Genomic DNA, 21,274 nt, shown 5'->3' with positions numbered 1-21,274 from the left:
CCATTCCTATATGAAGTGCAGGACATACAGATTTTGAATTTTGTAGAGCTAAAGTTAATCATCAAACCAGTATAGTCCTTGTCTGTTTTTTTTTTTCTGACCTCTTGTTTATATAAATATTGGTTTTTAATCCGGAAAAAAATAATAAGCCATAAAAGATTATTAAGACTTTGTCATTTCCTTTTTTCTGAAGATAATCTTAAAACCCCAAATAATAAGTAAATTATACTCTTTAAATCCTAAAAAGGCAGTGGTGAGGAGGTCTTAGATGGTGACCTTTTCTGGTAAAACACTAAAGACGGTCTTAAAGTACTAAAAGTAGTCTGAAACAATCATCTGTTAGAAGAATAAAATTCTAATACAATTAAAAGAAAAGAAAGTTCTGATTTCACAGTTAAAAATGAATAAACACAGCACCGAGTTTACCAAGGTGTCAATATCATGTTTGTCACAGTTTACAGTGTGCATGGTCTTTTCAAGAATGGGGCTTCCTGGAAGACTTAAACACAACCAGACCATTGAAGGCAAAGATGCTCAAAAAGAGGTCTTGAAAAGAAGAGTCCTACATTTTGGGTACCTGGATGGCTCAGTGGTTGAGCATCTGCCTTCAGCATAAGCCACGATCCCAGGGTCCTAGGATAGAGTCCTGCAAGGGCTCCCTGCAGGGAGCCTGCTTCTCCCTCTGCCTGTGTCTCTGCCTCTCTCTGTGTGTGTCTCATGAATAAACAAATAAAATCTTTGGAAAAAAAAGAGAGTTCTACGTTTTCTTTTGTGTGACCTAAAGCAATTACATAGGATTTTTGAATCTCAGTTGCCTTATCTGTAAAATGGGAAGCCTACCTCATAGAAGTAAAAAGAGTAAAACATTTAGATGAGTGTCTAACTTAGTGTAATTGTTAGCAATTATTACTTCACATGTAAGAAAACAAATGCTTTAAAAAAAAAAATAAAGCAAAATCAGCTAAAGTCGAAACAGCCAAGGCCTCTCCCTCCGGTTCTAAATTGTATTTCAATTCAGGAAATACCAGGATTGCATCAGCCCAATGAGATAACCGCCGGTCATCTCACACTGTTTGCCAGCACGTGATGCACTTTCTATGTTAGTCTGCTGTTTCAATGTGAGTCATGTGTGTGAGCTACAGTTACTTCTGCAGATGGAATAAAATGTTTCATCAAAGTACAGGAACTGCCCTTTCTCCTTTTTTTTTCTCACCTTTAACCTGAAAATCATGTGGGATTTACTTCCTAAGTATCAACTCTACAATTAACTCCAAATTATCCATGCTAGTCAAGAGGAAAGAAAAGATAGCTATGAAGAATGATTGCTTCAAAAATCCCTCATAATTTTTGACTTTTGTATTTAGAATTTTATATCCAAGAATTAATGTCTACATGTTTTGGAAACAAAACTTCAAGCAAAATAACTCTTGTTGGAAGACTGACCTCAGAGAAGCCAGAAAATTTATCACATTCTCCATCCCAGAATGCACTTTTCCTCTGGAGCTAGGATGAACTGTAGCATCTAAATGAAGGAAACCACCAGCCTAACCTGCATAGCTGTTCTCTGGTTCACACCCTTCCTGGGGATAAGGAAGATAGCTCATTATTCCCGACAGCTGAAGCTAATTGTAAACAGACCCTCAATCTTTTTATCATTCTAGAAGACTGTATATGATAGAACTAACAAAATAATGAATCACCTAGGAGTTTAAATTGTCTTTTTTAAATGTACAAATAGAATAATTTATGCAAGAGGTAGAAGCCAGCTGTTTGGCAAACTAGCCCTGTGTAAACTAGCTGATAAAGGAGTCAAAAAAAAAAAAAAAAAAAGGAAAGAAGATAGGCAAGAAAGAATAAGACTTTAAATCAATGATCTATAAATACACACACACACATATATGCAGTTTCATTGAGTTGTATCTTTTTTTTTTTTAAGTAAGCTCTGTGCCCACCATGGGCTCAAACTCATGACCCCAGAGATTAAGAGTTGCATTCTCTACTGACTAAGCCAGCCAGGTGCCCCTGCATTGTAATTTTTTAAAAAGAACTCTACTGTGTGGTAAAACTTTTAATTATGATTTTCCATAAATCCCTTCCCACTTCGTATTTAAGTTACACATGTGAGCTATAACAAAGTTTAACTCCGACTTCAAGTGTGCACTTATTTTTTTTTCAGAGAGAGTGTTTAGAGTTGTAGTGGGGATGGGGTGGAGCGAGACGGAAAGAATCCTCCATGCTGAGTGTGGAGCCCTGTATCTGGCTGGGGTTCCATCTCACAACCCCGAGGTCATGACCTGAGCTGAAATCAAGAGTCAGATGCTTAACCACCTGAGCTACGCAGGTGCCCTTGTGCAAAATTTTTAATGTTGAATTTAGATTAGAAATGCTTGCCTGGGGACACCTGGGTGGCTCAGCGGTTGAGTTTCTGCCTTTGGCACAGGGCATTATCCTGGAGTCCCGAGATCAAGTGCAGTATTGGGCTCCCTTCGAGGAGCCTGCTTCTCCCTCTGCCTGTGTCTCTGCCTTCCCTCTGTGTCTCTCATGAAGAAAAGAAAGGAAGGAAGGGAGGGAGAGAGGAAGGAAGGGGAAATACTTGCCTGAACATGCAGTTTCTAAAATAAAGATGATATATTATTTATGAATTTATATGCTCCACTTAATTATCTATTTCTCCAAAACATGAATTCATTGAGGACAGCTCTATAATGAGTTAGTTAGCCAAAACAGTCTCTTTCACTTGAGCTTAGATGACTATATTTTCTCTAAACACATACTTTGCTGTTGTCAGCCATGGAATGCTAGATTAAGATAGATGTTCCTTTTCATATTTGAAAGCCATCTCAGGGCCAGTTTTTCATTTTTTTTCCTCTATATTTTCAGACTGTACTGCCATTTTATTCTTTCAGAATAGAAATAGTTTGATCAATTAATAGTTGACAAGGGAGCCAAGAGGACTCAATGGGGAAAGGATATTCTCCTCAGTAAATGGTGCCAGGAAAACTGGATAACTACATGCAAAAGAATGAAGTTGGACCCTTATCTTATAGTACTCACAAAAATAACTCAAAATGGATTTAAGATTTATATAAGACCTGAAACTCAAATTTCTAGAAGGACGCATAGGGGAAAAAACTCCTTAACATTGCTTTTGCCAAAGACTTTTTGGATATGACACCCAAAGCACAAACAACAAAAGAAAAATAAACAAGTGGGACTATATCAAACTAAAAATGTTCTACACAGTAAAAGAAATAATCAGCAAAATAAAAAGGCAACCTACAGAGTGGTAGAAAATATTTTCAAACCATCTATCTGCTAAGTGTTAATATCCAAAATATTCAATGAATTCATACAAGTCAATAGGAAAAAAAAACCCAAATAATCCCATTTCTAAAAATGGGCAAAGGACTTAAGTAGACATTTTCCCAAAGAAGACATATACACAGTCAACAAGTATGTGAAAAGATGCTTAACATCACTGTGCAAAGGACATCAGGGAAATGCAAATCAAAGCCACAATGAAATATAATCTAACACCCGTTAGAATGGCTATTATCAAAAAGACAAGAGATAACAAGTGTTGGTGAGGCTGTGGAGAAAATGGGACCCTTGTGCACTATTGGTGGGAATGTAAATTGGTGCAGCCACTATGGAAAATAGTATGGAGTTTCCTCAAAAAAAAAAAAATACAGCTATCATATGACCCAACAATCCCATTACTGGGTGTATGTCCGAAGGAAATGAAAACACCAGCTCAAAGAGATACATGCACACCCATGTTCACTGCATCATTATTCACAATAGCCAACCATCGAAACAACCTAAGTGTCCATCAATGGACAGGTGTACAGGCACTGCAGCTCGTCCCTGAGCCCTGCTATAGGCCCCTACTGGTGAGGCAGGAGCCAGAGATAAGAGTAACTGTAGGGAACACAGTGCAGTTTAGGTCTTCAAAAAATGTCTACCACTTTCACTCCATCCTGGGAGTGGTCCTTAAGACCCTTAATGTTGAATCGTGGTTGCTGAGATTAATGCTTTCCAGCCAAAGACTAGTAAGAATGCCCCTGAAGCAGAACAGGGGTTTATTGCTCCTAGCAAGGGTGAGGGAAACAGCATACTATGGAGTGTATCTCAGTAACTACTGTAGCTTGAAAAGACTTACTACAGGATTTGGGCTTTCAGTAGATAACTTTAGGAATAGTTTAAGGAAGTGGGAGTTTGCTTTGGATTGGAGGCTGTCAGAAAGCAGGACCTATCCTATAATTAGGTATCTTAATGAATCTTTTATAGAAGGAGGAAGACTAGAATAAAGCTAAAGCCATAATTGATAAAGAAGTAGCAGTCACTCCTATTAGCCAAGACATGTTTGGTTGGTCACTTTTGTCATTTGGACAATGTTCGTGTTCTTGTCAGTGTACAGACATGATCACAGCATGGTCTTGTTTCTATCTTGACCCATTCTGGTCACAGAGTGGCCTTGTCTGTTATTGTTGTTCTGTGAAATTATTTATATTCAACAGAGGAATGCCAAGGCCTAGCTGAACATAAGGCCAGCTCCTGAGCATTAGGGGCTTCACATCTCGTCCTCACATTCAATCTGCAGTGAGAAGTAGAGTTCTTAAAGACCACATGGGCAATATAAGAACAGGACTGTGTCTGGAAGGAATATGAGAGTAATGAGTGGCAGAGAGGGATGGCAAGGAGCCGCAGACAGGCTGGAGCCTGCCCTGAAACACTGGACAATCTGTTGGGAACATAGGAAGCACATTTCCATAAGGGAACTTGAGCCAGTATAATCTCACACAACCCAGGAAGGCACAGGAAAAGAAGACTCTGAGAACCAGGAGGAAGTAGGGAAGTAATAAATCTCTAGGCAGGTATACTAAGGATCAGGCTTCTTAGTATAGCTAACCAGGAGCAATCAGTTTAATAGGATGGTACCATTGGTTCCAAGATGAGGACTTGTTCCTTCTGACCTGATATTTTTTTGAAAGATTTTATTTATTTATTCATGAGAAACACAGAGAAGCAGAGACATAGGCAGAGGTAGAAGCAGGCTTCCTCCAGGGAGCCTGATTCAGGACTCCATCCCAGAAACCTGGGATCATGACCTGAGCCAAAGACAGACGCTCAACCACTAAGCCACCCAGGTGCCCCCTGACCTGATCTTTTATATGCCGGAAAGTGTGGACTACAATCCACTGAATGCTTAAAAAATGTACTTTCTGTTACTTGACCAGTCTCAAAATGTTCATCTCCACTACACAGCACATTAATTGTGAACTGAGGGCAGGATCAACAGATTTAGGAAGATACTAGAAATACATACACACACACAAGTCTACGCAAATTGCAGAAACATGTATGAGGCATGTGATCTTGTGTGTAATGAAGGATGGTAAAGAGTATGCATTCATTTTCTACTTGTACCTGCACTGAAAGAAACCAATAAAAGTAATCAACTTGTAGAGGAATAGGGAAATGAGCTAGATGGGTCAAGCGTGGAAGAAAAACCTCAATACATATTTTTTCTTTAATATTGTATTATGGAAAAAAATTCAAACATATAAAAATAAAAAGAATAGTATAATAAGCCTTCAGGGTCTTGTTACACAGCCTCAATAATTATCAATATTTTGTTAATCTTATTTCACTATTTCCCCATATATTTTGAACTTTTTATTCAATTTTTATTATTTTAATTTTTGTTCCAAACTCTATATGCCATCTGAAAAAATCCATTACTACAAAAGAGATTTGGAAAAAAGAAGGTGAGAGGAGACAAGTTTAGACAGTTTTTTGTAAAATTTACAGTAGAGAGAAAGTGAAAGTTCAGGAGACCAAAGTGTGATCAAGAGTATTTCATTGTTGAAGTTTCTTTTTTGTAATTGGGAGATATTAATGGCATTTTATATGCTGATGGGAAAAAACAGTAAAGAGGGAAATCTAATGCTCTCCTGCATTAGAGAGATTTGCTGAAACAATGTTCCATAGGTAAGAAGGGATGGGATTTGAAACATTGATGAAGAAGTTGCCATTAAGTATGAAAATATTTACAAAAAATATCTGATAAAGGTCTTACCCAAAATATACAAATAAATATACAAATAAATAAAATAACTCCTAAACTCAACAATAAGAAATTACTAGAAAATGGGCAAAGACCTTAACAACAGACCCTCACCAAAGAAGAGATATAAATGGCATATTAAGTATATGAATAGATGCTCCACAAAGTATGTCATCATCAGGGAAATGTAAATTAAAATGAGACACATATGAGATCGACCAAAATCCAGAACACTGACAACAGCTAATGCTGATGAGATTGTGGAGCAACAGGAATCCTGGTTCATTGCTGGTGGAAATACAAAATAGGACAGCCACTTGGAAAGATAGTTTGGTAGTTTCTTACAAAACTAAACATACTCATCATTGGATCCAGCAATCATGCTCCTTGGTCCCTTCTCAAAGGAAATAAAAACTTATGTCTACATAAAAACGTGTACATGAATGTTTATAGCAGCTTTATTCACAAATGTCAAAACTTAGAAGCAACCCAAGATGTTCTTCAGCAGGTGAATAGATAAATAAACTGTGGTACATGCAGACAGTGGGGTATTATTAAAAAGAAATGAGCTATCAAGCCATGAAATACATGAAAATACATGTGGGCCATTGAAAGGACTGTAGTGTACATGCAGAAACTTAAATGTGTATTAATTACTAAGTGAATGAAGCCAATATGAAAAGGGTACATCTTGTATGATTCCAACTATAAGACCTCCTGGAGAAGGCAAAACTGTGAAGACAATAAAAAGATCTCTAGTTGCCAGTAGTTAGGGAGAAGGGATGAATAGGAGGAACACAGAGGATTTTTAGGAAAGTAAAACTACTCTATATGATACTATAATGGTGGCTATATATCATTGTACATTTGTCCAAACTCATCGAATGTACAACACTAAGAATGGACCCTAATGTGAACTATGGACTTTGCCTGATACTGACACATCAATGTAGGTTTGCCAGTTGTAATGAATGTACCACTCCAGTGGGGAATGTTGATAATGCAGAAATGAGTATGTGGGGGCAGAGGGCATATTGGAAATCTCTGTACCTTCTGCTCAATTTTACTGTGAACCTAAAACTGCTCTAAAAATATGTGTTAAAAATAAATGGAGAAAGAAGGAATTTGTTAAAAATCCATGGGCTAAATCCAGCCTCTTTAGGTCCAGGGATACTTATAGTAACAAGAATAAAATATTTTAACAGTAATAATGAGGAGAACAAGTAACATTAATTCAGAACTTACTATATGCCAGTATAGTCAAAGCATTCTTCATGTATTAATTCATTTTTAAGGACATTAACTAACAGCTCATTACAGGAAGAAATACAGAGTAAACTAATATTCACATTTCTGGTAAGTAAATAATGCAAATTAAAATAACATTGTGCATTTCTTTACACTTACTGATTTAACAAAAGTAAGTAAACTACTAAAAGTCTATTTTGAGGTAGATAAGGTGAAGAGGCATTGATAACTGTAAGAAACATAGCTCCCCAAATCCTAAATAAAATATTGATAATCTGAATCCAACCATGGGGGGAGATGGAGGCAGATTTTGAGGCAAACCATGAATAAAACAATAGCCCCTTCATTTAATATTTACTGAGTGACTGGTATGTACAGGCACTGCTATAAGCCCTGGGGATATAACAGGGAACAAAACAGGCAAACATCTCTGCCATCATGAAGCTAATATTCTAATGCGGGAGAAACATAATAAACAAATAAGCAAATACATAGTATGTCATATGGCAATTACTGCTCTGGAGAAAAAGCAAGGAAGGAAGTAAAGGAAAAAGGAGGATGGTTGCAGTTTTCCATAGTATCAGAAACATCTCACTCAAAAGGTGTCATCTGGGCAAAACCCTGAGAGCTGAGGGGATATATGTAGACATACACATCTAGGCAGACCTGTATGTAGGCATCTATGTGTAGACATGTATGTATGTAGACAACTACTAGTATATGTGTGGATGTTAGTATATGTGGATATAGATGTATAGTGTCTATTAGTATATTAGTGTGTATGTATTAGTATATATATAGCCATAGAGATATATGTACACATTTGTGGGAGGGAATTTCCCAGGTGGAGGCAGAGGAATCAGTTAGTGCAAAAGCTCTGAGGTGGGAATGCACCTGGTGTATTCAAGGAACAGCGAGGAAGCCGATGGGGCTGATCTGGAAGATATAGGAGCAAGGGAGAGTAGTAGGAGATATGGGCTATTGAAGGGACTGTAGTGTTCATGCTAAGGAAAATGGGAAGTCTTCTGAAGTGTTGGGCAGAGGAAGGGCATAATCTGATTTACATTTCAAAAGGATCATTATAGTTGCAGTTTGAAAATCAACCGCAGAGATGCAAGTGTAGAGGCAGTGAGAACGGGAATGGATCAATGATTCAACAAGTGATGATGACTTTAATTCCAATGGCAGAGATAATTACAAGTGGTTAGATTAAGGATATATTTTGAAGGAAGAGCCATTTGGGTCTGCAGATAGATTTAATGTATTCAATGTGGATTATGAAAGACAAAATAGTTAAGGATGACTACATTTACTCTAGATCAAATAGAATTTGTCCTAGAAATGCAAGGAAAGTGTGTTAATGACATTCACCAAATCAGTGGATTAAAGGACAAAAACACTATGATCCTTTTAAAGATGCAGGAGAAAAGGAGTTTTTCTACAAATTCATTCTAAGTGAGAAATGTTTACTCTTGTTAGTAGCCACCTGAATAGTCTGTGATCTGGTTGGTAGGAAATAAGCAAAGGATGAGAAAAAAATCTCAAGACAAATTTTTAAAAAAGATTTCATCTATTTATTTGAGAGAGAGAGGGAGAAAGGAGGAGAGAGAAAGAGCATAAGCAGGGGGAGGGGCAGAGGGAGAGGGAAAAGCAGACTCCCTGCTGAGCAGGGAGCCTGATGGGCTGAGTGTGGTCCCCAGGACCCCAGGGTCTTGACTCTAGCTGAAGGCAGCCACTTAACTGACTGAGCCATCCAGGTGCCCCCCTCAAGGTGATTTTTAAAATATATTTTTAAATCCAATTATTAAATTTAAAAGTGGTAAGTAAAAATCCTTGTTAGGCACTAAGAATAGGAAACGTGGCTTACCTTTATAAAACATAACTATAAAAAATGTATAGCACATACCATATTTTATGGTGAGATATTAGAAATAATATTTCAAAGGACATAAGAAGGCTCATACTCAACATCATCGCTCCTATTCAAAATTATCTTTTTTTTTTATTTTAAAGATTTTATTTATTTATTCATGATAGTCACAGAGAGAGAGAGAGGCAGAGAGACACAGGCAGAGGGAGAAGCAGGCTCCATGCACCGGGAGCCTGATGTGGGATTCGATCCCGGGTCTCCAGTATCGCGCCCTGGGCCAAAGACAGGCACCAAACCACTGCGCCACCCAGGGATCCCTATTCAAAATTATCTTAACAGACCCAGCTAATGTAGTAAGAAGATGACAAGAAAAAAATAGGTATAAAGATTGGAAGGGAAAAGCAAAAGGTAATTATTCATAGATGATATGATTATCTACACAGAAAATCCAAGACAGTGTTGTAACTTATGAGAGTCTAACGAGGTTAATTTAAGCTCAATACACAAAATGCATTGCACCCCCACAGCACAGCAACAAACAATTTGAAAGTGTTATTAAAGTGACACCATTCACAGAGGCAACCAAGTTAGATAGGTATAAATAAATCCAACATTGCAAGATATTTGTTGATACAATTTTAAATCTTTATTGAATTTAAAGAAGTCCTAAGTAAATGCAAAGGTTTGTCATGTCCCCAAGTGGGAATACTTAACCCTCTTAAGGTGTCAATTCGCCACAAATTAACCTACACATTCAATATAATTCCAATCAAACTCGAACCCATAACCAGGTTTGTGATGTAATCTGAGAAAAAAACCCTAAAATTCAGGTGGAAGAGTAAAGGCCTAAGGACAGTAGATATATTTTGAGGGGGACTTGTACTACATCAAGGATGACAAGATGCACTATGAAATTATAGTAGTTAAGATAGTAGATTCATAAAACCTGCCAAAGTCACTCTAATTCTCCCTTAGGTGAAGAGGATAAATTCTCATTTATCCACACAGTGGAATAATAAACCACAGACAAAATGAATAGATCTGAGTTACATGTATGAACTTACACACTTTAAAAAATAATAATGCTAAGTTAAAAAGCAAGATGCAAAAGAATTTGGAAACTATGATACACTTATATGTATTTTGGAAACAGAATAATTGATATATTCTTAATGGATGCATTCACATGTATTCCAAGTAGAAAACATTCATAGGGGATCCCTGGGTGGCGCAGCAGTTTGGCGCCTGCCTTTGGCCCAGGGCGCAATCCCGGAGACCCGGGATCGAATCCCACATCGGGCTCCCGGTGCATGGAGCCTGCTTGTGTCTCTGCCTCTCTCTCTCTCTGTGACTATCATAAATAAATAAAAATTTAAAAAAAAAGAAAACATTCATAGGTAGGGGTTGCTTCTGGAAGGGGAGATGGGAAAGAAATTGCCAGAACAATCTTTGGATGTACATTTTAAAGGAAATGCTCTAAAGTAAAAGTGACAAAATATCAAGATATACTTGATCCAGATGTATAGTTGTCTCTGCATTCTTTTCTGATTTTTATGAGAGATAACATAGTGTGGTAGATGAAAAACTGGCTAGGTTCGAATCCTGGCTCCACTGCCTACTAGCCATGTAGCCTTGGGAATGCTTCTTTATCCTCTGTGCCTCAGTTCCCTCATATATGAAATGGAATGAAAATAAGACCTATCTCAGGGGTTAATAATGTAAGTGCTTGGAACTGTGCCTGCCTCATGTGGAACACACATCAGGTAGTGTGCCAAGTGACTATATCTATTATTTTTAAAATTATCCTTCTTAAACATTATATTTTTAAAAGACTGTTTTTTCATTGCAGAGAATTCTAAAAATGTCTCAACTATAATTAACTCCTATTGATTTTACCTACCTGAGCCCATTTTCTTTCTTTCAATCACAGAGCTGCCCTTCCCAGTGAGGAGCCTCATGCATGTGGGTCAGGTGAGGCTGACACACTCCCTCCAGCCAGAAAGGGGGAACAGGTGCAAGAAGGGCCAAGTAGAATCATCCCTTAGATTAACTACATAGTGCATGGGAGATAAAGGTTTTGTTTGTTTTTTGTTTAGTTTGTGGGTAAACTGAGTGTATTATGTACTTGGAATTATTAGCAGCTATTGTGCTACCAGGTAGAGAGAGCTTTTCAGGAATGAAGCCAAGAAAAGGCAGGAGATGAATGGAGAGAGAGAGATGGAGACCTAGAACTCTTAGATCCAATCATGCCTGACATATTCACTTTCTTGGACTTTCCAAGTTTATCAAGCAATATACAGTTGATCATCACTACTCACAGATTTTTTTACTTACAAATTTGCCTATTTGCTAAAAATTATTTGTAATGCCTAAATCAATACTTCACACTTACATGTGCAGAATGTTAAAAAGTTTTGTGTTGCCTGATAAGGCTGTTCCCAGCTGAGGTCAAACAAGGGACACATTCTGCCTTCTTATTTCAGCTCTCAAACCGTAAACAAATGTCCTTGTCAAGATCTATTTGGTTCTATGGACTTTTTGTTTGTTTCATTTTTAAAATTGTTTTTTTAATTCAACACACAGTATTAAGATGCAGTATTACATCAGTTTCAAGTGTACAATATGATTCAACAATTCTATACATTTCTCAGTGTCAACAAGATAAGTATACTCTTAATCCCCTTTATCTATTTCACCCATTCCCCTACTTGCCCTCCCCCCCAGCAACTACTAGCTTAGTTTGGTCTCTGAGTCTATTTTTTCTCTTTTTCTCTTTGTTTTGTTTTTTAAATTCCACCCATGAGGGAAATCATATGGTATTCATCCTTCTCTAATTCACTTATTTCTCTTATTATTAGACCTAGATCCCTCCATGTTGTTGGAAATGGTGAGATCTCATTCTTTTTTATGGCTGAGTAGTATTCCATTGTATATATACCACATCTTTTTTATTCATTCATCTGTATCTTCTGTAGATAGGGGTTGCTTCTATATCTTGGCTATTGTAAATAATTATGCAATAAATATAGGGGTGCATATATCTTTTCAAATTAGTGTTTTTGTTTTCTTTTTCTTTTTTCTTTCTGTGTGTGTGTGTGTGTGTGTGTGTGTGTGTATGTGTGTGTGTTTGTTTTCTTAAGGTAAGTACCCAATAGTGGAATTATTGGATCATCTGGTAATTCTTTTTTTAACTTTTTGTGAAATCACTGCCATACTGTTTTCCACAGTCGTGACACAAGCTTACATTTCCATCAATAGTTCACTAGGGTTCCTTTTTCTTCATAACAAATAACCGATGTTTGTTGTTTCTCATGGGTTTTTTTTTTCATTTTTTATCCATTCTGACAGGTATAAGGTGATATCTTATTTTTTAAGTAAATTTATTTATTTATTTATTTATTTTAAGATTTTATTTATTTATTCATGAGAGACACAGAGAGAGAGAGAGAGGCAGAGACACAGGCAGAGGGAGAAGCAGGCTCCACGCAGGGAGCCCGACATGGGACTCGATCCCAGAACTCCAGGATCATGCCCTGGGCCAAAGGCAGGCGTCAAACTGCTGCGCCACCCAGGGATCCCTGTGATATCTTAATATTATTTTGATTTCCCTGATGATGAGTGATGCTCAGCATCTTTTCATTTGTTTGTTGGCTACCTATATATATTGTCTTTGGAAAAAATACTATTCAGGTCCTCCGCCTGGTTTTTAATTGGATTATTTATTTATTTATGTGTTTGCTTTGGTGTTGAGTTGTATAAGTTCTTTATATATTTTGGATATCAATTCCTTACAGCAATATCATTTGCAAATATCTTCTGTCATTCAGGTTGCCTTTTTGTTTCATTGGTTTCCTTCACTGTGCAAAAGTTTTTATTTTTGTGTAGTCTCAATAGTTTAATTTTGCTTTTGTTTCCTGTGCCACAGGAGACACATCTAGAAAAATGTTTCTTCAGCTGATGTCAGTGAAATTATTGCCTATGTTTTCTTTTAGGAATTTTATGGTTTCAGGTCTCACAGTTAGGTCTTTAATACATTTGACTTTATTTTTGTGTATGGTGTAAGAAAGTGGTCTGGTTTCATTCTTTTGCATATAGCTGTACATTTTTCCCAACACCATTTGTTGAAGAGACTGTCTTTTTCCCATTGAATATTCCTGTTTCCTTTGTCATAGATTAATTGACTATAAAAGTGTAGGTTTACTTCTGGACTCTCTATTCTTTTTCATTGATCTCTTTGTCTATTTTAATGTCAGTAGTACCATGTTTTTCCCATTTTTGTGCTTTTTGTGGGTGATGTCACTGCTTAACAATGGCCCACAAGGGGAGTGCTGAAGTTTGGGGTAGTGTTCCTAAGTGCAAGAAGGTTGTGATGTACCTAATGGAGAAAATGCATATTTTTGCAGTTTTTAGGCAAATCGGTTACAGTGCTGTAGGCTGAATTCTATGTCAGTAAATTAACAATATACACTAAATAAAGTGTCTTTATTTTTTAATTTTATTTTATATTTTATTATATTTTGTCTTATCGAGAGAGAGAGAGCACTAGAGTGCAGAGATCACAAGGGAGAGGGGGAGAGCAGTAGAGGGAGGGGGAGAAGCAGACTTCCTGCCAAGAAGGGAGCGTGATGTGGGGTTGATCCCAGGACCCCCAGATAATCACCTGAGCCAAAGGCAGGCCTGACTGAGCCACCCAGGCACCCTAGTAAAGTGTCTTTAAACAGAGACACACATAACACAAGAAAATATATTGATTGGTTAATGAAAATGTTGTGATCAGAACTCTCTGGAACCTAAAGGCTTATCCTTAAGAGCAATGGTTCAGTAATCACTATTCAGTGTTTGTGGCAGCTTTATAGAATATAGAACATCACTACCATGAATAAGAGTAACTGCTTGTATTTTTGCTTAAGTTCAAGTTGGAAGAAGCAGCATGGGAGCTAGTATGAGACTGAGGGTAGGCTTTACCAAAGGAGTGACTTTTAAGGGGAGACAGACAGATGAGTTTATTTAACCAAGAATGAGGTGGGAGAAGAGACTTCTAGGTGAAGAGAATAGCTTGAGTGGGTGGCTCAGTAAGTTAAGTCTCCTACTCTTGGTTTCAGCTCAAGTCATGATCTCAGGATTGTGAGACTGAGCCCCACATTGGGCTCTGTGTTCAGCATGGAGTCTACTTAGGATTCTCTCCCTCCTCCCCTTCCCCCACGCTCATAAATAAATAAAACCTTAAAAAGAAGACAGAGAGAAAATAACCTGAGTAAAGACCTTAGAAGAATGAATAAGAAGGGACAAAGCATGTTGAAGATCTGAAAGGTCAGTGTGATTGGATTACAAAAAGCAAGGGGAAGAATAGTACAGGAATTTAAGGAAGGTAAGAAAGTATACACAGTGGATATTCTCAGTGCCTACCCATGATCCATTTGCCAGTCTTTCTTTCTCATTGATCTCCAATTTTGTTCTAGTACTGGTCCTTATCCAATATGGCCTTTGTGACTTGAAGAAAGCTGACTCCATTCTTGGCTCACAAAGTAAGGACTGGTTAAGGTAAGCTACTTATGGTAATCCTGTCTCTGGCCAGCAAACCGTTTAGGAATGGGAATGTACCAATGGTGACAAATGAATAAAAAATTTGTTAATCTTTATTTACAGGATACTGCAAGATAGAAGATTCCACATAGAAATAAGAAACCCACTGAGAGGAGGCGCTTCATATGGTTTGTACAGTTTGGAATTGGTCAAGTATAGTTTCACTGTGCTACAATAACAAAATACATTTTAAAAGAATTCTTATTGGGACTCCTGGGTGGCTCAATTGTTGAGCATCTGCCTTTGACTCAGGGTGTGATCCTGGGGTCCGGGATCGAGTCCCACATCCGGCTCCCTGCATGGAGCCTGCTTCTCCCTCTGCCTATGTCTCTGCCTCTCTTTCTATCTCTCATGAATAAATAAATAAAATCTTTTTTAAAATGATAAAAGAGTTCTTAGTAGAGCAACCGTAAGACAAACTTCTACAAAATAAACCACATACAAACAACTTTCTGCCTCAGCTGTACAATCTAAAAGTTAAAGTTCTGAGGAGTGCCATCTTGAACTTGGAATGTATAGCTTTCAGAGGTAGTTTCTGGCACAACATTCTGATCGTCCTTACAGAGAAATACTTCTCAATCAAGTTTCATGAAGCTTCATACACAGACTCATTTTCATGGTTTGTAGAGCTTCAATTTTGCCTAAACCTCCACATTCTTCCATCATTATACTAAGTTTCTCAGTTTCACCTGAAAGATGTTTGAAATGCTATCCAGAAAAACCAGAATAATTTTGGTATCTTTTGAAGTTAAGAGGTTCATCAATATTTCTATTATGCCACAATGAATGAGGTATACAATCTGTTCAACTGTTCCACCACTTATAGTTGGTTGCACAGCCCATACAGCTTCCTTTCATTTCAAAGTCTGCCTTAGAACACTGATGAGGAATGGAACTAATCCATGATTCACAACTTAATATATCTGGTCCTGGTGGCCAGCTGTGATATTTGACATTGTGCAGACAGCTTCCTTCTGAATATTAGTTTTGGGGTTCATTAGCCAGCTGGGAAAGATAGCAAGTGCTCCTGCATCTATTAGAACCTGAGTCTGTTCATCTATCCCAGTGACAATATTTCCTATGGCTCTTAGCACAGGAGTCACAATGGGCAATTCAGTAGCTCCTAGAAGCTTCACAAGTTGGGGCACAACTCCTGTTTTCACAACCATTTCAATCCATTCATTTGGACCATCAGTAAGATAGGAAATGGCCCAGTAGGTATCTGCTAATACTTTTGGATCATAACGATGTAGGAGATGAATTAAGGTTGGAAGAATCTGCTTAACAGCATGTAATGGGAGGGCAGGATTCTTGTTCCGACAAAGGTTTAAAAGTGTCCAAGTAAGGTTACATAAGTAACCATATGCTAAAGATGGCATATCAGGAACTGCAAGGAGCACCAATAGTGGGTCAACTGTACCATATTTAATAACCAAGTCTTGAAAAACTGAAACATCACCTGCAATGTTTCCTAGAGCCCATCTTGTTTGCTGATGTGAGCATGGGATGATGCTAACAGAGAAGTGAATGCAGGGATAGCATCTCCATCTACCAGAACCTTGGTCTGTTCTGATGTCCCGGAAGCAGTGTTAGTGAGGCCCCAAGCAGATTTAAACTGAATGGGACTACAATCAGTTCTGCCCAAGAAGGACACAAATTTTGGAATCAAAGCAGCCTGGATTATGCAGTCGATGGGGGTCTGTTTTTCCCTAGAAAGTAGTTTCCTGGCAGATTGAGTAGCCGGAGCTGGCTTTCCAAATTATTGCTATTTATCCCTTTGACAATGTCATCAACAGACCAATTCATAGTGCCCTGGTTGTTGCGGCTTTCCTGCGGTAGAGAAGTCACATCATCAGGAAATGAGTTTGTATTTCTCCTTCTCAGCATCTGGTTATCCTTCTTAGACTTACTCTGCTCCACATCAACTTCTATTCGGTACTACCTTGTTTCCATACTGTCTTTCCCCTTGTTCTTGAATCTTTTAAGGCAGGCAACTGGTGAATTAACATTCTCGTTGGTGGACAAGGTTATGAGACAAAGGGAGAAAGCTACATGGCCGGCAGGTCAGCTACCCTCAAAACATCCAGCACAGATCAGCCTGAAGATTGTGTTTGACAAATGAAATTTGAATTATTGAAACTTTTAGGAAACTTCTTCCTTTTATTTGAGTGATACTGATGGAAAAGTCAATCTTACTCATCCATATTTAATGTAGGTTAAGAAGCCTATTGGCAGCCAGTTTGTGATTTAAGAGAAGTTAGTCTGATAATAGAACCTAAAAATTGGAAGAGGATGGAGCTGAGGAGAACTTCAGGAAAACAGGGTAAAAGTCTTGATCATATTGTACCTGAAGCCTGACTATGTGGTTATGTGAGACTTCTGGTTATGTGAGCCAACTTCACAGTTTAAGCTTTGGAGTCAGTTTTCTGTTATTTGGACTAGACACTCTCTTAGCTGAAACAGGAATAGTCTCCTGAACAATATATCTAAGATGGATTTAACTGGACATAGAGGACTGGGAGTCCTGGTAAGCAAATCATAACCAGAAAGTCCATTTTAGTGTTACGTGGTGTGTTTACTTCCCTTTTGTTATTTCTTAGCTTTAGTAAAGTCTTGTGTAAGCCATGTGTTAATTGGAGTTTCCTTGTCCATGAGATTATGCCAAGAATGTCTGGAACCCATTATTCCAGGATCTGTAGAAACACAAAGCACTCCTCTAGATTTCTTTCTAGAATTTCTAGATGTATTCAGGTTCCTATGTCTATCACTGGCAACGGTTCAGTTGGAGCTGTATGCTGTCTATTAAACATCATAACCCAACTTTTATGTGAAACACAACTCCTTTATTTGAAACATGCATACACAACATTATTAGTAATCTTGTTTGAATATTTTGGGGGGAAAGATATGGGGCTGACATTGTAAAATTGCAATTTCGAGGAATGCTAAATACTCTTATTCTTTTTTAAAAAATTTTTTTTTTATTTATTTATGATAGTCACAGAGAGAGAGAGAGAGGCAGAGACACAGGCAGAGGGAGAAGCAGGCTCCATGCACCGGGAGCCTGATGTGGGATTCGATCCCGGGTCTCCAGGATCGCGCCCTGGGCCAAAGGCAGGCGCTAAACCGCTGCGCCACCCAGGGATCCCTAAATACTCTTATTCTTAAAGTGGTCAAACTAAGGGATATTTTTCCCTGCTCATTTCTCTCCAGTGCATGTCATCCTTTTCTTTCTTTCCTCAACCCCCTACATTCAATGAGTATACCAGGAATTCCAATTTCTTCTGCCTCTACATGCAGAACAATTCAATTTTTCAATCCCAAACTTTGCTGTAGGCTCATTTTGTATATCCAAACTTATCAAGGTATTCAGCAGAACAAAAAGGACTTTCTTATAACAGAATCCACCCTTTTGAACAGAATTGTCCTTGTTAATTAGCAATTTTAAACATTTCTGTTTATTTTTTATTTTATTTTATTTTATTTTATTTTTAAAGATTTTATTTATTCACTCATGAGAGACACAGAGAGAGAGGGAGGCAGAGATACAGGCAGAGGGAGAAGCAGGCTCCATGCAGGGAGCCCGACGTCACGCCCCAGGCCGAAGGCAGGCACTCAACTGCTGGGCCACCCAGGGATCCCCAACATTCCTGTTTAAAATTCTGACCTTGTTTGCACTAAGAAATATTAAGGATCAGTTAATCATGTTCAAGCCAGTGTGCTCAAGAGTAGTAATTGGCAAAACACACACACAAAAAAAACCCACAAAAAGCCCAGCTCTAGCTTCTCTTGCCCATGTGGATATTTTTCTTTTATTTAATTCTGTTGTTAGATCTAGATTTCATTATGATTAAGTTAGATGGCATTCCCTTATAGTACAGAGGCCAGTTATATAAAATCCTCACTTGTAGCCAAACATTCCAATGCACTCACTTAGGCTCTATCATTTATAAGAAGAATGTTTTTTGGCCACTTTACCTATGAGGAATTTGTCTCTTGTTTTAAACATTACTATTTACCTTAAGAATAATACCAACATTTTTCCTGGCAATTCAAGTTGGGGCTCAGTAAGAAATCAGCTCTTAGTGTGTCAAGAAAAAGAGGGAAAGGAATTTATTATAAGGATCCAGGGAATTAAGAAAAAAAGAACTTAGCCTATTCTTCAGAAGGAGAGAAACTAGAGCAACTTTGGAAGTCTGGAGACCTCAGAGATGGGAGCTCACTGACAGAATTTTAGAGGTCAGCCTTGGGACAACTAGGCTCTAACTGCCATACATCTGTGTGTGTCTTTGCTAGAGATTTTATTTTACATACTTTTAAAATTGAAGTATGACATATATAACTACACAGATCCTAAGTGTACAGCTCAATGAATCTTTACCATGTGAACATGTAACTAACACACAGATCAAAATACAGGACATTATTTATCAGTGTTTTAGAAACCTCCCTCATATCTTCCCCCAATCAATATCCCTCAAAGGTACCCACTATTCTGATTTTATCACACAAATGTGTTGTGACTATCTTTGGGCTTTATTTAAATGGTATCATTTACTGTCTGGTTTATTTTGCTCAAGATTATGCCTATGAGCATACTGTATCCTTCTTGTTGCATCATGGTAAGTAGCTTGTTAGGATTATTATATATTACTTCAATGAATACTATACTCCCAATGGACGTTTGGGTTGTTTCCAATTTGGAGACATTGGAAATAAAGCTATAAATGAATGTTTTTGCACATGTCTTTGGGTTCCCACATGTTTTCATTCTCTAAGAGTGAAATTGCTGGGTGATAAAGTAAGGGTATATTCAGATTTAGTAAATATTGCCAAATAGCTTTCCAAAGAGGCTGTACCAATTTACATTCCCACCAGTAGAGGATTAGAGTTGCAGTTGTTCCATATCTTGCTGACACTTGGTTGTGCATTTAATAATTATTTCTCTTGGGATGCCTGGGTGGCTCAGCGGTTGAGCATCTGCCTTTGGCTCAGGATGTGATCCTGGAGTCCCGGGATCGAGTACCACATCAGATTCTCTGCATGGAGCCTGTTTCTCCCTCTGTCTATGTCTCTGCCTCTGTGTGTGTGTGTGTGTGTGTGTGTGTGTGTGCGTGCATGTGTGTCTCATGAATAAATAAATAAAATCTTTAAATATATATAATTATTCCTCTTTCTGGTGAGTGAATAGTGTTATCTCATTGTGTGCAGCTCCTTTATGACTAGTGATGTGATGCACCTTCTTTTCATATGCTCTTTGGATCATACTCAGATATCTTTCTTTTTTTAAAGGATTTTTTAAAAAAGATTTATTAGGTTAGATAAAGCATGAGTGGGGCAGAAAAAGTGGGAGAGAGAATCCTCAAGCAGGTTTGATCCCCGGATTCCTGAGATCATGCCCTGAGCCAAAATCAAGAGTTGACCACTTAACCAACTGAGAACTGAGACACCTGGCACCACTAGATATATTTCATTGTGAAGTGCCTGTTTAAGTATTTTAAATACTTCCTGTAGTATTTAAGTATCCTATCAGGTTGTCTGTTTTTTCAAATTTTTATTTTTTAAGTCATCTGTTAGATTCTACATTTAAAATTTAAATTTCCCAGAGAGAGTTTGGTTGGCCTAGCCTGGACCATATTCTCATCATCGTATGGAACGTGGGAAATTGTGATTGGCAGTCTTTCAGAATTATATAAAGTGGGAGTAATGGAAGCTTTCCTAAGGAAGATCCACTGGACAGTGAAAAACAAATGATACATACTTTACAACAGTTTTCATTTAAATACTCCTCTTTTAGGGCTCCTGGGTACCTTAGTCTGTTAGGCCTCTGACTCTTGATTTCAGCTCAGGTCATGTTCTCAGGGTTGTGAGATCAAGTGCCAGGTGGGGCTCTGTGCTGGGTGTGAAGCCTGCTTGGGATTCTCTCCCTCTCCTCCTCCCAGTCTGCTCATGACCACCCACTCCCACCCCCACCCTCTAAATACATACATACATACATACATACATATTTCTCTCTTCCTCTCTCTCTTTTTAAAAATATTTAATTTATTTTATTTATTTATTTATTTATTTATTTATTTATTTATTTATTTATTTATTTATTTATTAAAGATACTGAGACATAGGCAGAGGGAGAAGCAGACTCCCTGCAAATAGTCTGATGTGGGACTTGATCCCAGGCGCATGACCTGAGCCAAAAGCAGATGCTCAACCACTGAGCCACCAAGGTGCCCCTCTCTTCCTCTCTTGCTTCCATCTTTTTTTTTTTTTAAAGATTTTATTTATTTATTCATAGAGACAGAGAGAGAGTGAGAGAGGCAGAGACACAGGCAGAGAGAGAAGCAGGCATCATACAGAGAGCCTGACGTGGGACTCGATCCAGGATCTCCAGGATCACGCCCTGGGCTGCAGGCGGCGCTAAACTGCTGCGCCACTGGGACTGCCTCACTTCCATCTTTTTAAGTGACAATGTCCTGGGGCCATTGTGAAGCAGCACTTTGGTT

At 38.0% G+C, this 21,274-nt stretch overlaps 1 long non-coding RNA gene and 1 pseudogene across 2 annotated transcripts in view; one reads left to right on the top strand and one right to left on the bottom strand.

The window, feature by feature from the left end:
- LOC125754029 (uncharacterized) overlaps positions 1–15,095 on the top strand; it is a 39,283-nt gene extending 24,188 nt beyond the window's left edge. The window contains exons 5-6 of one of the 2 annotated variants that reach the window (XR_007407264.1): positions 14,648–14,729; positions 14,835–15,095. This is a non-coding gene — a long non-coding RNA (uncharacterized LOC125754029). Of the gene's footprint in view, positions 1–454; positions 748–14,647; positions 14,730–14,834 lie in introns of those variants that run through there. The other variant, XR_007407265.1, reaches the window with a different exon arrangement.
- Positions 15,096–15,241: 146 nt separating this feature from the next.
- On the bottom strand, positions 15,242–19,389 carry LOC112675527 (importin subunit alpha-1-like; annotated as a pseudogene).
- Between the last annotated feature and the right edge of the window lie 1,885 nt (positions 19,390–21,274).

Source organism: Canis lupus, chromosome 30 (assembly GCF_003254725.2).
Source record: "Canis lupus dingo isolate Sandy chromosome 30, ASM325472v2, whole genome shotgun sequence".
NCBI lineage: Eukaryota > Metazoa > Chordata > Mammalia > Carnivora > Canidae > Canis > Canis lupus.
This window is presented reverse-complemented; position numbering and strand designations above follow the sequence as displayed.